Below are 18,896 nucleotides of genomic sequence, written 5' to 3'. Positions count from 1 at the left end.
TTTTTGTGAAAAAAGTTAGGCCTCTTTCACACATCCGGTTTTTGTAATCCGGCACGATGCAGCGAAATTTTTCATAACCGGATCCAGCACCGGATCCGGTTTTGTCCCATAAGCTTTCATGGTCGCGGAATCGTGCCGGATGGTTATGCGTCGTGTCCGGTTGTTGCTGGACACGGCAAAAATTAGCCGTCCGGCATCTGCAAAAAACGTTCTCTGCAATGTTTTTTGTCAGCGCCGGACCGGCTTTTTCCACAGCGCATGCCCGGACTCTGTGAATGTTAACCCCACAAGTGCCCGGCGAGAGAGAGAGAGATCTCTCTCTGTCACCCAGACACTTGTGAGAGATCTCTCTCGCCAGGCACTTGTGGGGTTAACACTCACAGTGTCTGGGTGAGAGAGAGAGCTCTCTCTGTGGGGTTAACCCCACAAGTGCCCGGCAAGAGAGAGAGATTCTCTCGCCTGGACACTAAGTGTTAACCCCACATGTCTCTCTCTCTTTCCACCCCCCTCTCCCCTCCCCTCTCCTCTCCTCTCCTCTCCTACCCTCCCCTCACCTCCCTTTCAGCAGCTGTCTCTCTCAGCGGCTGCCTCTGTTCACCTCCTCCTGCGGCTCCTTTAAATCACGTCCGAGCCGTATCAGACGCCGCACACACATCCGGTGTCACGGCTGCAGGCCGGATCCGCCGGACCCCACACACCGGATGTGTGAAAGTAGCCTTAGATGTTCATTTTTTTTTTAAATATTCAAAAAATTCTTGTGACGCACCTAAAGGGTTAATAAACTTCTTGAATGTGGTTTTGAGCACCTTAAGGGGTGCAGTTTTTAGAATGGTGTCACTTTTGGGTATTTTCTATCATATAGACCCCTCAAAGTGGCTTCAAATGTGATGTGGTCTGTAAAAATAAAATGGTGTTGCAAAAATGAGAAATCGCTGGTCAATTTTTAACCCTTATAACTTCCTAACAAAAAAAAATGTTGGTTCCAAAATTGTGCATATGTAAAGTAAACATGTGGGAAATGTTAGTTATCAAATTTTTTGTGTGCCATATCTCTGTGATTTAAGGGCATAAAAATTCAAAGTTGGAAAATTGTGAAATTTTCAATATTTTTGCCAAATTTCCATTTTTTTCACAAATAAACGCAAGTTATTTGAATGAAATTTTACCACTATCATGAAGTACAATATGTCATGAGAAAACAGTGTCAGAATCACAGGGATCCATGGAAGCGTTCCAGAGTTATGACCTCATAAAGGGACAGTGGTCAGAATTGTAAAAATTGACCCGGTCATGAACGTGCAAACCACCCTTGGGGGTGAAGGGGTTAAAAAAGTAGCCGTTAATGGATATTTACATTACAATAGTACACACTATACTAAATTGAAGAATAATATTCCATTTAGTCAATATTTAAGAATAAGGAAAAATAATAGTAGAGAACAGGATTATATAGCACAAAGCAAAATTCTGACCAATAGGTTCCGGGAAAAAAAGTATCCAAAAACCCTGATACAACAAGTCTATAAGGTTAATCTAGCAAAAACTCAGGGAGAATGTTTGAAAAAAATGCTTGAAAACACCATGGAAAAAAGCACTGAGAAAACTGTGAGGGAAAATGCTGTTATAGATACAACTAAACCTCACCTGAAACCTGATAATGAAAAATGGAAGTTTAACTTTATTACAGCCTACAATAAAGACAACGAAAAAATCCGTGAAATTTTGAAAAAACACTGGTATGTCCTGAAACAAGACCCTCTGCTGCGAAATGTATTACCACAAGCAGGGGTAGATTAAGGGTAGCCAGGGCCCCGGGCTGTTCAGACTCTGTGAGCCCCTCGGTCATGTGATGGGGTCACGTGACGAGGTCGGGAAGTCACGAGTTTTCAGGACGCATACGGTGCGTCAAGGAGCGGGAAGGGGTTAAATACTGAGGTAAAAAACTCAGCAAATACACAACGTGTGCACGAGGCCTCACAAATACTGAGGTAAAAAACACAAAATACTCAGTGTGTCCATGAGGCCTTACAAATACTGAGTGAAAATCTCACCAAATACTCAGCGTGTGCACGAGGCCTTATAAATACTGAGGTAAAAACTCACCAAATACTCAGCGTGTGCACGAGGCCTTATAAATACTGAGGTAAAAACTCACCAAATACTCAGAGTGTGCACGAGGCCTTATAAATACTGAGGTAAAAACTCATCAATTACTCAGCATGTGCACGAGGCCTTACAAATACTGGAAGGCTTCCACCCAACATCTAGACCTGACTCACCTGTACCTAACATCGAAACCAGCTAATAGTCTGCAATCACCTGCTGACCTGGACCCATGACCTGTCAGACAAGTTACTTCACATGAGTCACACAGAGGCTTCTGCTTCATGAACTTCCCCAGATAAGAGAAGCAGCCTCCGGTGTGCAGCCTGTGGCCGGATACACAGGAAGAGATGCTACTCGTCAAAGGCTGTGCCCAACATGGCAGCAGAGGGGATAACGCCACAGACCAGTCGCCGTCACCTCACGCACTGGACATGACGCTGCATCTGGCAACAAACAAGCGCACATTGCGCAATGTTAGTCATGTCCCAGATATTCAGAATGTGGAGGACCAAGAGGGGACAAAAAAGACCCCAGGATTGACACAGGAGCATGAGAAAGTGGATGGCGGTCGGAGGGGCAGGGTTTATATAGGGGTCGGAGTAAGTATATATATATATATATATACACACACACACACACACACACACACACACATATTAATACATGCGGGCAGTGCACACATGCTCAATCCTCTGGTTGTATAACTTTTAACTGGTCAAAACATTTATCTCAGTAGGCCAAGAAAGAAATGTGGCAGGAATAAAGTACACCTCATAGTAACTTATGTGTGAGGCAGAGGTGACAAGACCCGTCATCTCGTGCCCACCTTACTAGAGGTGCGCACTGCCCACATATAAAAAAGTTGATGGAAACAGACGACTTCCACTATGATGATTGGTTACCGGCTGCCCGACCACACCCATTTCACAACTAGTCACACCCATGTCCATGACTAGAGTTGAGCGACTTTAGTCGGATCGGGTTTCATGAAACAAAATTTGTTTCAGATGAAACTGGTCCGACTAGGGCAAAAAAAGTCGTTGTTTCGTCCGAAACCCAACCCCAATGCAAGTCAATGGGAAATAAAAGTCGGCATTGAGCAGATGACATTCATCCACTCAATGCTGACTTTTATTCCCCATTGACTTGCATTGGGGTTGGGTTTCGGACGAAACTCTGACTTTTGTTGCCCTAGTCGGACCAGTTTCATCTGAAACTAATTTTGTTTCGTGAAACCCGATCCGACTAAAGTCGCTCAACTCTATCCACGACCCTACCACATCCATTTAGCACTGCTGATCACACTGACTGGTACTGAGGGCACAGTGGCTGGCATTATGGGCACAGTTGCTGGCATTGTGGGCACACTGACTGGTACTGAGGAAAAGAAAACAGAGAGAGAAAGAAAGGAGAGAGAGAGAAAGAAAGGAGAGAGAGAAAAAAGAAAGAGAAACAGAGAGAAAGAAAGAACACAGAGAAAGAAAGAGGGGAAAGAAAGAACATAGAGAAAGAAAGAAAAAAGAAAGAGGAAAGAAAAAAAGAACAGAGAGAAAGAGGGGAAAGAAAGAGAAAGAACAGAGGGGCAAAGAAAGAGGGGAAAAAAAAGAACAGAGAGAGAAAAAGAAAAAGGGGAAATAAAGAACAGAGAGGGAGAGCGAAAGATAGAGGGGAAAGAAAGAATAGAGAGAAAGGAAGAGGGGAAATAAAGAATAGAGAGAAAGAAAGAAAGAACAGGGAGAAAGAGGGGAAAGAAAGAGAACAGAGAGAGAAAAAGAAAGAACAGAGAGAAAGAAAGGAAGAACAGAGAGAGAGAACGAAAGAGGGGAATGAAAGAAATAACAGAGCAAAAGAAAGAACAGAGAAAGAGAAAGAAAGAGGGGAAGAAAGAAAGAACAGAGACAGAAAGAATGAAAGAAAGAACAGAGAGAGAGAAAGAAACAGAGAGAAAGAAAGATTCTATAAAAATACTATAGCAGCCCGGCTCCCATTGTAGTGCCCACCTGAACCTCCCGATGCAGTACACATCATGATCCACTCACATGGCCAACATCCCCAAGTCCAAGGCGATCCCGCTGTCCGCGCTGTCGGAGGAGGACATGGTGATGAGCTGAAGCATTCCCTGAAGTGCCTCCATGTTTCCATCACAATCTCCTCCTGAAAAGGAACGTCACGTGTGAGTTTTCAAGTGCTCCTCGGAGCTCCGCCGTATACTCCTGTGTCCGCGGGAAAAGTAAGCTCCCGGTCGGGGAAGTGGGGCCGACTCTCAAAATCTTGGACGGTTGGGAGGTATGAATGCTCCCCATCATACACCTTGTACTCGCATGGCTCCGCACACCTCATATACACACACGGTTCCGCTTTGTATACACCTCGCACATACACGGCTCCACTCATTACACACATGGCTCTGCTCCGTAAATCTCATACACATGTGGCTCTGCTCCGTACACCTTGCACACATGCGGCCACGCTCTGTAAACCTTGTACACATGTGGCTTTGCTCCATACACCTTGTACACACGCGGCTTCGCTCCGTACACTTTGTACACACAGGGCTCCGCTCCGTACACCTCGTACACACACGCGACTCCGCTCCGTACACCTCGTACACACACGCGGCTCGGTTCTGTACACCTCGTACACGCGTGGCTCCGCTCCGTACACCTCGCACACGGGGACACGCTCTGTAAACCTTGTACACATGCGGCTTTGCTCCATACACCTCGCACACACGCGGCTTCGCTCCATTCCGTAAACACACGGCTCTGCTCCGTACACTTTGTATACACAGGGCTCCGCACCATACACCTCGTACACGCGTGGCTTTGCACACGCAAGGCTCTGCTCCATACACCTCGTGCACACACAAGGCCCTGCTCCGTACACCTCGTACACACACGGCTCCGCTCCGTACACCTCGTCCACACACGGCTCCACTCCATACACCTCGCACACACGCGGCTTCGCTCCATTCCGTAAACACACGGCTCTGCTCCGTACACTTTGTATACACAGGGCTCCGCACCATACACCTCGTACACGTGCGGCTTTGCACACGCAACGCTCTGCTCCATACACCTCGCGCACACACAAGGCCCTGCTCCGTACACCTCGTACACACACGGCTCCGCTCCGTACACCTCGTACACACACGGCTCCACTCCATACACCTCGTACACGCGCGGCTCCTCTCCGTACACCTCGTACACATGCGGCTCTGCTCCATACACCACGTACACACACGCTCCGATCTGTACACCTCGTACACACGCGGCTCCGCTCCGTACACCTCGTACACACACGCTCTGCTTCGTACACCTCGTATACCCGCGGCTCCGCTCCGTACACCTCGTGCACGCGCGGCTCCACTCCGTACACCTCGTACACGCGCGGCTCCACTGCGTACACCTCGTACACGCGCGGCTCCGCTCCGTACACCTCATACACACGCGGCTCCGCTCCGTACACCTTGTACACACGCGGCTCCACTCCGTACAACTCGTACACACACACAGCTACATCCACCCTGTAAACCCCTCCTGATCCCACACATACTTCCCTCATTCAGCACGATGACAACCTGCACAGCAGAGTCCTGCATTCATCAAGGGCTCACTGTGCGCACAGGACCTGTGATGAGGTCACAGGAGGGGAGGAGTCAGGGGTCATATGATCATGGGCATCCGACCGAGACCCCTGATCATGTGACTCCTGACTCCTCCCCTCCTGTGATCTCATCACAGGTCCTGTGCGCACAGAGCAGGGATTTATAAGTGAGGGGCTGCAGTGGCCATTGGTCTGTCTGGGAGTGCGAGGATGGGGTTGGTACATGGGGGGGCCGTGGCGCTATGGTGGCGGATTATAATGGGGCAATTTACCCTGGACTGGTGGGCCCCCCCACACCACTGGGCCCTTGGCTACTGCTCAGATTGACCTCATTATAATCCGCCTCTGACCACAAGCCCCGAACATTACATTTAGAAGGGGAAAAACAATAAGGCATATGGTAGCTCCCAGCCGACTGAAAAACTCTTCAAAAAACCAAAATTCCTTAAAAAACTTTACAAAAATCCATGGAATCATACACCAAAAGAATGTTAATAAAACTGGGGTATAGAAATGCAAACAGAAAAAATGTCAGTGTTGCTATAATATAGCAGATAAACAACAACAAATAGTCTCCTACAGTACAGGTGAAATATTTCAAATAGAACAATTTCTGACATGTACGAGCGACTTTGTAATATATGTCATCAATTGTGACTGTGGCCTCCAATATGTGGGGAGGACCACACAAATGGTCCGAACCCGATTGAATGGCCACAGGCACAATGCCAAAGTCGGTCTCCTTACTCACAGTCTATCAAGACACCTCCTGCTAACACATAAAAAAGAATTCAATGTGACCCTGACACCGGTTGAACAGACTCCTGGAGATATTTCGAACAGGATACAACAGTTAAATAAGAAAGAGGCCTTCTGGATATACAGATTGAGGACTCTGCATCCAGATGGTCTCAATGATAAGCTAGAAAATATATAGTACTGTTGTCTTAAGTCTAAAAAGATTCTTTGATATATTCACCTCTGGTTTCTTGTTGGTTCGCTTTGAATCCCCCTTAAGAATGTGATCATATGTCATTTCTGATGAGATGTTTCCTCTAGTATATAATAATGATTTGTGTGGAACACAAATAGGGGCTGGCTGGCAAATTTTAGCCTGGGGGGGCAAGCACAATGCAGTGGCCCACTGTGACGTGGGCCACGGCCCATCTTAAGGCTTGGGTCTGTCTCCAGTAGTAGCACTTGAGTATAGCACATGTGCGACAGAGGTAAACCTTCTAACAACGATTTCATAAAAATGGTTGAGGAACAATAAGGCTGTGTGCACACGTTGTGGTTTCTGCTGCTGATTTTGCTGCGCAGATTTGTCCAAATCCGCAGGTTGAAAGACCTGCAGTTTATCTGCAAATTTAGTGCGGTTTAGCCTGCGGTTTGACACCTGTCATGGAATCCGCACAAAGGATTGACATGCTGCGGCTTTGAAACCGCAGCAAATCCGCGCGGAAAAATCCGCAACGTGTGCTCTGCGTTTTTCTTTTTACATAGACTAAAATGGTACTGTACAACGCAGCAGAAACTGCTGCGGATCCACAGGGCAAATCCGCTGCGGATCTGCAGCAGAATCTGCAACGTGTGCACACAGCCTAAATACTTATCAATAGAAAAAGGCTCTGTTAGTGTATCACCACCGAAAACATAAGTGCTCAGTTAAGCGAGTCAGCCATGGGTCCACAGTATACCTTAACATTGATAACAGCACAAATCCTGCCTTGCTGCACATCCAGCTCTCTGAACCCTTGGCACGCTATACCACCACCGTCAGTACATGATAATACTACCGTAATTTTACTAAATTATTGGTAGTGGTTGTAGTAGTGCCTATATAACCAGCCGATATCTCAGCCCCATATTTTCATACTGAAGGGGCTGTGCTCGGGTTCAAACGATACATAGGGGGATGTCGGCATTTATAATTTTGCTCAACATACAATTCTGATACAATTAATATTAATAAAATTATCAATAATATAATTATAAAATATCAATACTAATATTTAGAAGAATTAATTTTGGCCTATTGGTTCAGCCCTCCACGACAGTCATAGTCTCTCATGTGGCCCCTCAGGAAAATTAATTGCCCACCCCTGTAGAGGGTCACAGCCACATTATAGAGGGTCACATCCACATTACAGTGGGTCACATCCACATTATAGAGGATCACATCCACAATATAGAGGGTCACATCCACAATATAGTCACAAACATTATAGATGGTCACATCCACATTATAGAGAGTCACATCCACATTGTAGAGAGTCACATTCACATTTTAGAGGGTCACATCATGTGACCCTCTAAAATGTGGATGTGACCCTCTAAAATGTGGATGTGGCCCTCTAAAATGTGGATGTGACCCTGTGTAATGGGGATGTGACCCTCTAACGGGGATGTGGCCCTTCTAAAATGTGGAGAGAGAAAGAACAGAGAGAAAGAAAGAAAGAACAGAGAAGGAGAGGAAGGAAAGAAAGAACAGAGAGAAAGAAAAAAGAGGGGAAAGAAAGAGAATAGAGAGAGAAAGTAAGAACAGAGAGAGAAAGGAAGAGGAGAAAGAAAGATAGAACAGAGAGAGAAAGAAAGAACAGAGAGAAAGAAAAAAGAAGGATTAGAGAGAGAAAGAAAAAAGATTAGAGAGAGAAAGAAAGAAGCAGAGAGAGAAAAAAAGATTAGAGAGAAAGAAAGATTAGAGAGAGAAAGAGGGGAAAGAAAGAAAGAAAAACAGAGAGAGAGAGAAAGGAAGAGGGGAAAGAAAGAACAAAGAGAGAAAGAAAAAGATTAGAGAGAGAAAGAAAGAAAGAACAGAGAGAGAGAAAGAAACAGAGAGAAAAAGAAAGATTCTATAAGCATACTATAGCAGCCCGGCTCCCATTGTAATGCCCACCTGAGCCTCCCGCTGCAGGACATAACATGGCCAACATCCCCGAGTCCAAGGCGATCCCGCTATCCGCGCTGTTGTCGGAGGACACAGTGATGGATCTGAAGCATTCCCTGAAGTGCCTCCATGATTCCGTCACAATCTCCTCCCGAAATTACCTCATTTCTGGTCAGCTTCTAGCATGTCATTTCCGGTGGAACGTCACGTGCAAATTTTAAAGTGCTCCTCGGGGCTCCGCTGTGTACTCCTGTGTCTGTGGGAAAAGTAAGCTCCCAGCCGGGGCAGACTCTCTCTCAAAATCGGGACTGTCCCGCTGGATTCGGGATGTTTGGGAGGTATAAATGCTCCCCACCACACACCTTGTACACGCATGGCTCCGCACACCTCATACACACACGGTTCCACTTTCTATGCCTCGTACACACAGCTCCGCTCCGTACACCTCGCACACACGGCTCCACTCAGTACACACATGGCTTCACTACATAAACCTCATACACATGCGGCTCTGCTCCGTACACATTGAAAACGTGCGGCCACGCTCTGTACACTTTGTACACACATGGCTCCTCTCCGTAAACCTTGTACACATGCGGCTTTGTTCCATACACCTCGTACACAGGTGGCCCCGCTCCATACACATGCGGCTCCACCCCATACACACACATGACTCTGCTCCGCACACACACGGCTCAGCTCCGTAAACACAGGGCTCCGTTTTGTACGCCACGTACACACGCGGCTCTGCTCCGTACACCCTGTACACACGGCTCCGCTCCATACACACGCGGCTCCACTCTGTACACCCGTGCACACACGGCTCAGCTCTGTACACTTTCTACACACAGGGCTCCGCTCAATACACTTCGTACAAACGTGGCTCCGCTCCGTACACCTCATACACAGGCGGCTCCGCTCCATACACCTTGTACACACGCGGCTCTGCTCCGTACACTTGTACACATATTGCTCCGCTCACTTTGTACACACGCAGCTCTGCTCAATACACCTCGTACACACACAGCTCTGCTCCGTACACTTTCTACACACAGGGCTCCGCTCAATACACTTCGTACAAACACGGCTCAGCTCTGTACACCTCATACGCACACGGCTCCACTCCGTACACCTCATACACACACGGCTCCGCTCCATACACCTTGTACACATACAGCTCTGCTACATCCACACTGTAAACCCCTCCTGACCGCACATATACACTTTCCCTCATCCAGCACGATGACAAAAGCACAGCAGAGTCCTGCATACAGTGAGAGCTCATCACAGGTCCTGTGCGCTGCACACAGAAAAGATTGACTATAGTGGCCGTACTGGCCGGGCGCAGAATGTAACAGTGAGTGAGCCACCGCCCCCTCTTCCCCCCCCAGCTGCCTACTGCTCCAATAACAGCGCGTCGACGGCTGCGACGGCAACACGGTCTCAGCCTGCAGTCAGTGCAGTGACTGAGTCCCGCCCACCGCCACCGCGCTGTGTCTTCTGCTCTGTGTTTGGCTGCCGCTCACACTCTCCTCTCCACCTGTACTGGGGGCTGCGCCGGCGTGACCGCAGCCATGTTTTATATCATGTAATGTACAGGCTGTGGCTGAGGGGCGGGCGGGTGAGTGTCGCGGCCCTGTCTGACGCTAATTAACCGGCCCGGGGGGCAAATGCCTCTCTGCCACCCGGCCCAGCCCACCCCTGAACACAAATATCTCCGGCTAGAAATCCATGGCTAAAAACCCCATTGAAAGAAACTAAGCACCCAGAGGCCATACAAGTGGGTGGCTGTGTAGAGTAAATATGTAAGTGCGATAAAAATATAGGGAATATGAATACATGAGTTCTAGTCCCGACAGATAATAGTTAATCTGATGGTCCCCAGTGATGAGACTAATAAAATAAAGTTATCTACGGGTTGGAAAAATAGTTTTGACTCATCAGAGATATATACAAATTCTTTAATATTCATGCTAAACGACAAATAACCTTGTTAATTTTAATAATTTTAAACATGGAAGAAGTATATATATATATATATATATATATATATATAAAATGAGAAGAGAAGGGAGAAAGGAAAGGAAAAAAGAGAAGGAAAGGGAAGGAAGAGGGAAAGAAGGAAGGAAAAAAAAATACATAGAAAATGTTTTTTTTTTTATTAGATTCCAAGTAATATAGATTCCACCTACAACTAGCCTCCCAACAGTTTGGAGAGGTGTGCATGTGTTTTTAATCGATGATAATTAGAGTTGAGCGAAACGGGTCGGTCAAATTCAAAAGTCGGTGACTTTCGCTGAAGTCGGGTTTCATGAAACGAAACCCGACCATAGCATGAAGTCGGCGACCAGAGCGCCAAAGTCACGTTTCAAATGATGCTTCCAGCGTCCTTTTTCAGCCAATGATGGAGGATGCACACTGTGGGCAACGGAATGACATAGGCATCGGTCACCACCATCTTTGAGAAGGGCATGCAATTGATTGGCTGGCTTTGTGTGGCATCACAGGGGCTATAAAATGGCGTGCACGCCGACCGCCATCTTACTTCTGCTGATCTTAGCATTAGGGAGAGGTTGCTGCTGCTGATTCAGAATAAGGGAGAGCATTAGGCAGGGATGAAGAACCAAAAAACTGCTTCTGCTGTTAGCGATTTCAACTTACAACACAACAGTTTGTGTGCAGTGACAGGGGAGGCTCTATTTTTGTGCATCAGCTCTGTTGGTTATTAGGCTGCCTTATAAGGCTCCCTGATAGCTGCATTGCTGTTTGCACACTGCTGTGCAAACTTCTTTTTTAAAAGCAAAAATACTTTTCTTCCTCTTTTCTGCACAGTTACCAAGCGTTCATTTTTCCACCCTTTTGTGTGCAGCAGTCCTGCTTATTAGGCTGCCTGCGTCCATACTTGGACTGAGAGCATCATTGTCAGCCTCCTAAAATCTCTAGTGAGATCCAAATATTCACGAATACTATATACACCCTCCACCTTGTCATACACCATCCAATTTCAGCCTGTTACATACATTGAGGTGTAATCTCTACTGGCCCTGAGATACTAGTTCAGCGTCCTCAAATCTATAGTGAGATTCAAATTCTCACCAATACTATATTCACCCTCCACCTTGTCATACACCATCCAATTTCAGCCTGTTACATTGAGGTGTAATATCTACTGGCCCTGAGATACTAGTTCAGCGTCCTCAAATCTATAGTGAGATTCAAATTCTCACCAATACTATACACACCCTCCACCTTGTCATACACCATCCAATTTCAGCCTGTTACATTGAGGTGTAATCTCTACTGGCCCTGAGATACTAGTTCAGCCCCCTTAAATCTATAGTGAGATTCAAATTCTCACCAATACAATATACACTCTCCACCTTGTCATACACCATTCAATTTCAGCCTGTTACATTGAGGTGTAATATCTACTGGCCCTGAGATACTAGTTCAGCGTCCTCAAATCTATAGTGAGATTCAAATTCTCACCAATACTATATACACCCTCCACCTTGTCATACATCAACCAATTTCAGCCTGTTACATTGAGGTGTAATCTTTACTAGCCCTGAGACAATAGTTCAGCGTCCTCAAATCTATAGTGAGATTCAAATTCTCACCAATACTATATACACCCTCCACCTTGTTATACACCATCCAATTTCAGCCTGTTAAATTGAGGTGTAATCTCTACTGGCCCTGAGACAATAGTTCAGCGTCCTCAAATCTATAGTGAGATTCAAATTCTCACCAATACTATATACACCTTCTACCTTGTTTTACAGTACCATATCACTGGTGGTATTTTGGGTACATTTTCACAAAATGAGGAAGTATGGTGGAAGAGGCAGTGGAAGTGGGTGGGGGTTGACAGCTGGTCCTGATGGTCCTGATGGTGGTGGTGTTGGGGGTGCATCTGTTGGTAGTGGCAAAAGCACAATAGCACCTAAAGCAGGAGGTGTTGAGCCTGCGTCATCGTCTGGCTCCACAAGGCCTCGAAGGCTCCCTTTTCTGGGAGTAGGTAAACCGCTTTTAAAGCCGGAGCTTCAGGAAAAAGTTTTGGCTTACATTGCTGACACAGCCTCCAGCTCTATCGCCTCCTCTACTGAAGTTTCAAAAAATAAAAGCACTGAGTCGTCAGTGGAGGCTCCTGGTCAGGAACAACACCTTTCCTTGTCTCCTTCACCCCTACCAAAAGTGAAGGATGCGGCAGGCCACACTACAGATTACTTCATGGAGCTCTTTTCACATATCATGCCTGGGTTATCAAGTCAAATCATGAATTCCTCAGTCCAAGATGACATGGAGTGCACTGATGCACAGCCACTGCTAGATTTTTCTGCTGGTACATTCACTCAGAGCACTACATTGTCCTCGCAGTGTACTGAGGAAGAATCAGACCCTGATGAAACTCAGGTGCCCCTTCCCGCATACTATACCACCTTACACGGTGACATAGAGGAAGGTGCACATGACATTGAAGAGGAGGTGATGGATGACCCAGTTGTTGACCCAGATTGGCATCCATTGGGGGAAGAGGGTGCCGCTGCCAATAGCTCAGAAGAGGAGGAGGAGGATCCGCAGCAGGCAACGACATCGCAACAGCTGTTATCTGACAGGTCCGTAGCTGTCCAAAAACGTGTTACAAAAACCAAAAGAGTTGCAGGACAGTTTGGCCAGATGGTCAAATTAGCACAGCGTGCAAGGCCTCAAAATGTCTTCCATAGTAGGAAGAGTGCAGTGTGGCACTTTTTTGAACAAAATCCTAATGATCAGGCAAAAGTTATCTGTAAGAAGTGCGCAAAGACCTTTAGCCAAGGGAAAAATCTGAGAAATTTGAATACCAGTTGCATGCTTAGACATTTAACCACCATGCACTTGCAAGCATGGACGGACTACCAAACCTCATGTACCACATGTGCACCTGCTCCAAATGAAGGTAGTCAGCAATGCTACATCGCTTCCCCCACTGTAAGCCCACCGGTTAGCACACCACCAGCAGCAAATGTCGAGGTGTCGTCGCAAGGGCAAAGCAGTCATGGAATCACAATGTTATTGGTACTAAAGACTGAATCTAGGCCATCAGCAAGACCACCAACCCTCTCTCAGTCTGCCATGTCCACCGCTATATCCACCATATGCAGCTCTCAAGTCCATCTCACCCTACCAGAGACTCTGAGTAGGACAAGAAAGTACTCATCCTCTCATCCGTGTACACTGGCTTTGAACACCCACATTGCCAAACTAATCTCATTAGAGATGATGCCCTACCGGTTGGTTGAAAGCAAAGCTTTCCGCGAGCTCATGGCCTACGCAGTACTACGCTATGACCTACCCAGTCGGCACTTCTTTTCGCGAAAAGCCATCCCAGCCCTCCACGTGCATGTGAAAGACCGCATTGTCCATGCACTTAAGCAATCAGTGAGGGGAAAGGTGCACCTCACAACAGATGCATGGTCCAGTAGGCATGGCTAGGTCCGTTACGTGTCCATCACTGAGCCCTGGGTTAATGTGGTGGATGCAGGGTCCACAGGGGACAGTGGCGGTGGGACAGTGCTGCCTAGCCCATGGTATAGGAAACAGTTGGCTGTAGGCATTCGACCCTCCTCCAGAAGCGAAAGCTAGTCCACAGAGCGCAGTCGCACGAGCACTCCATCCGCAGCTGCCAGTGTTGCACAAGAGGTGTCCCACTATCGAACAGCTAGTGGTAAGCTGTATTGAAGATTATGTGTTTGGGTGACAACAGACACACCGCGGAGGTACTGGCCGGCTACTTGCAGCGACAAACTGAGTCATGCCTGGGCAGTCTACATCTTGAGGAGGGCAAGGCAGTTAGTGATAACGGCTGGAATTTTGTGGCAGCCATAGCCCTTTCAAAACTCAGACACATACCTTGCCTGGCTCACACCTTGAACCTGGTGGTGCAGTGCTTCCTCAATAATTATCCGGAGTTAACAGCCCTGATCCATAAGGTGCGAAGACTGTGCTCGCACATCCGCCGGTCGCCCGTACACTCCAGTCGTATGCAGAAGCTGCAACGATTGCTCCACCTTCCCAAGCACTGCCTAATTATCGACGTTGCAACAAGGTGGAACTCCACCCTGCACATGGTTCAGAGGCTGTGTGAACAGAGGCAGGCTGTAATTCATTTGTGGGAGGATACACGGGCAGGCAGTTTGTGGGCAGACATGGAGTTGTCTGGTGTGCAGTGGTCGAAGCTGAAAGACCTCTGTAAAGTCCTTCAGTGTTTTGTGGAATGCACACGGCTGGTAAGTGCAGACGACGCCATCATAAGCATGAGCATCCCACTTATGCGTCTGCTCATGCAAACTTTGACGCACATTAAGGAGCAGGCGTCTGCAGCCGAGGAGGAAGAGGAGGAGGGAAGCCTTGATGACAGTCAGCCATTGTCTGCTCAGGGAAGTCTCGTGGATGAGGTGGAGGAAGAAGAGGAAGAGGAGGAGGATGATGGGGATAATTATTTCGGGGAGGAGGATGCTTCTAAGGGGGCTAGAAAAAATGTTGGCGTGGCAAGGTCAGGTACAGGGTTTGTGCGTGACTGGAGGGATGTGGATTTTCCAGAAAGTGCTCCTCCACCCAGCACTCGCAGTGCATCATTGACACCTGGAACATTGGCCCACATGTCTGATTATGCCTTGCAGATCCTAAAAAGGGACCCCCGCATTGCCAAAATGATGATCGATGATGACTATTGGTTGGCCAGCATCCTGGATCCACGCTATAAAGGCAAATTCCAAAACATCATGCCATAGAAGAACCTAGAGCTAATATTGGCTAACAAACAAGCAACTCTGGTAAACCGTTTGTTTGAGGCATTCCCAGCACACAGCGGCGGTGATGTTTCTCCCACGAGCCGTAGGGGGCAACATGGAAGAGGTGTTCATGGTGCACACAGCCAAAGTGGCGTTGGGCACAGGGGTATCATGACCATGTTGTGGGCTGATTTTTCAAGTACCGCTCACACGACTGGTAATACTGCATCGATTGAAAGTGACAGGAGACAGCAGTTGTCAACTATGGTTACAAACTACTTCTATTCCCATATCGATGTTCTCCCTCACCGGTCATTCCTCTTTGACTATTGGGCCAGTAAACTTGACACCTGGCCTGAATTGGCACAATATGCCTTACAGAAGCTCACTTGCCCTGCTGCTAGAGTGTTATCTCAAAGAGTCTTCTGTGCTGCTGGATCAATCCTGACAGAAAAAAGGACCCGTCTGTCGACCCAAAATGTTGATGATCTAACCTTCATTAAAATGAAACATGCATGGGTTTCAAAGGATTTTGTCCCACCCTCCCCTGTTGACACGCAGGTTGCCAGAAAAATGGCTCGCTTTTGTCCTCCTCTTCCGCTGACTTCTCCAATTTCTCCATTTGCAGCTGCTGAATGTCCAACATCAACATATGCCATTTTTTCCACCTCCCTTACTGGGCTGCCTCCCCGCACAGGGCCGGGATCACCACCTGGCGCACGCACCCGTGCGAGTGCCGTTGACCTGGACAGGTGGGTGGGCCCACTCTTGGGCAACGGCACTGGCACAGGGTCCCTCATAGTACAATCAAGTGTCTCTGACGCTGGGGTTGCATACCCACCGTCAGACACACCGGCGTACTATGAGGGGCCCTGTGCCAGTACCGCCGCCCACGAGTGGGCCCCCCCTGCTTGCTCAGGGCACCAGCACTTGCAATACTTACCTCTCCCTGCTCCACCACTGTGAAGTCTGGCCTGTTAAATACTTCACTGGGACTGCCAATACAAATTTGGTGAAATGATAGATGATGGTTAAGACGTAGCTATGCCCTGTCCTGCTGGGCTCTATCTTCAGATGATCAATGGCTTCCATTTGTTTTGGACGTCAACTCACAATGAGACGCAGTGGTGGTTTATCATCAGCTTTCACGGTTTTCCGACACACAGACGTGTGACATTCCTGCCCACATTTTTAAATGTGTCCTCTCATGCCAATCCAATAGAATCGCCTACGGCCTGTGGCTTCTGTCTTTTGCACTCCAAAGTTACCTGACAGATCATGATAGGCAGTGAGGACAATGTCTACATCTCTCCCTGTGATCACAATTTGATGGAGATGAGTAATGGTGATGGGTTCCACGGTACTGCAATACAGCAAACCTTTCTTCACAAGAACTGTATTCGCTGTCTCCACAGACAAAGTAATTGAGGGTCAGCATTGCCTCTGAGAATTCTCCTGGGAGTTTTTCCCGTGATTAGTTGTTACGTGTTACAGAACCACTCAGCACCCAGAATATGTTGTGCAGTTATATGTATGTATAATAGGTTCTATGTGAGATGCATGTCCCTAATGCATCAGCCCACAGGCTGCACCACTGGGCAGAGGGGACACGATATTCTCCTTTTGTCCACCCTCCCCCCACCTTTGTAATTCCCACAGTAAACCTCGGCAGGCTCCGGCCACCTGCGGCTTTTGTAATGCATGTCTGGCCTGACGCTTTTCTATTGGCCTGCCCTCTGTATCTGTGTGATATATTCTGTGTCCTGTGAGTAAAGTGTTGTCAGACTGGAAATACATAGAGTGTATTTCTTTTATATGCGCCCATGTAACCATGGAATTCCAGCAAGCGTCATTCATTCAGACTCCAGCCAACGCAGAGCGGACCTCCGAAAACACGGAGTGGTACTGAAAGAGGTACCCCAGCTTGGGTAGACCCCGTTACACTGGTGGTGGACAACCCCTTCTACAGCAGGAAAGGAATGAATGGAAAATAACTACCAGAAGTTAGAGAGGACTACATTAAAAGATCTGGTGGAAGCCCAAGGGTTGATCGCCAGCAACAAAACAAAAGCGGATTTGATAGCAGCCATCATGGAACACGACAGTGCAGCGCCCCCCAATGTGAATGTGGAGGAGACCGAATTCCAGAGGGAGGTAAAGAACAGACTGGCGTTCTATGGCTTAAACCCTGCAGTAGAGATCATACGAGAGGTGATAGCTGATGTGCGTACTGATCTGAAGGAAAAGATGGCCGAGCGGACCAGGATAGAGCTAGCCAAGATGGAGATGGCAGAGCGGACCAAAGTGGAACTGGCCAAGATGGAGATGGCAGAGCGGAGAGAGGAGAGTCAGCGAGCAGGGGGAGCTCTGGCCTTCGACCAGGTACCTTTAACAGTAAGCCACAAAAAGATCCAGTATAATGCCTTCCGACAGTTGGGGGAGGCAGAGGAAGACATTGATGGCTTTCTGCAGGACTTTGAGTGAGCAGCAGTGTGCCCTTCATCAAGTGAAGCCGGAGAAACGGGTTCAGATTCTGGCCAGCAAGCTGACAGGCCGGGCAGCGGACGCCTATTGCACAGTACCTGATGAGGACTGTATGGACTATGAGCGGATCAAAGAAGTGATCTTGGCCCGGCATGCGCTGACACCAGAGGCCTACCGCCAAAAGTTCCGCGGACTTATAAAACGCGTAACCGATACCCACGCTGAATGGGCCTGTAAATTACGGCGGTAACTGCTACAGTGGGTACAAGGGAGCCAAGCAACCACTAAGGAGGACGTCCTCCAGCTCTTCCTGTTAGAACGATTCTTTAATGGACTAAACCTCGAGGCACAGGAATGGTTTCGGGACAGGCGGCCAACGACTCTTGAGGAAGCCGCTCGTCTGGCCGATGAACACCATGATGCCAGGAGACCGTAGTTGTCCGGATCAAAGGTGGTCACTAGGGGCCCGCCCATGGACCTGGAGGACCCCAAACCACCGAAGATTGTAGGGGGACCAGCTAGAAACCCGGCCTACCACAGTCCCCCTGGGGCGTGATGCCACACCTGTCATCAGCTGGGCCACCTGCAAAAACAATGCCCCAACCGGACTCAGCATGCCCAGTGGCCAAAGGCTGGAACAGCTACCTTCAGCCGGGCAGCTGTACACTGCTACCAAGGCGAAGCTGACCCGGCATTGGGGGCTACGATTAACCAAGGGGTGGAAGAGATGGAGGAAGTGCTGCATGAAGTAGACCCCGTGCAGGCAGACCGGGCAGATAATCGACAACAGCATCGACAGGTCGTGTGGGTTAATGGGAAACGTATGCAGGGACTAAGAGATTCCGGGACAACTTTGACCCTTGTGAAGCCTCATCTCGTCCGGGACCAAGAGAAGACTGACCAGACAGTGGCAGTCCGTGTAGCAGGGGGAGCTATACATCGAATACCCACTGCCAGGATTCACCTGAACTGGGGTGTCGGGGATGGCCTTGTTGAGGTCGGCTTGATGGAGGATTTGCCTGCAGACGTCTTGCTGGGAA

The sequence above is a fragment of the Dendrobates tinctorius genome, unplaced genomic scaffold (genome assembly GCF_039654945.1).
Source record: "Dendrobates tinctorius isolate UK_male_01 unplaced genomic scaffold, ASM3965494v1 ptg000045l, whole genome shotgun sequence".
In the NCBI taxonomy this organism is placed as follows: domain Eukaryota; kingdom Metazoa; phylum Chordata; class Amphibia; order Anura; family Dendrobatidae; genus Dendrobates; species Dendrobates tinctorius.
The sequence above is the reverse complement of the archived record's forward strand: the minus strand, read 5'-3'. Positions refer to the sequence as shown.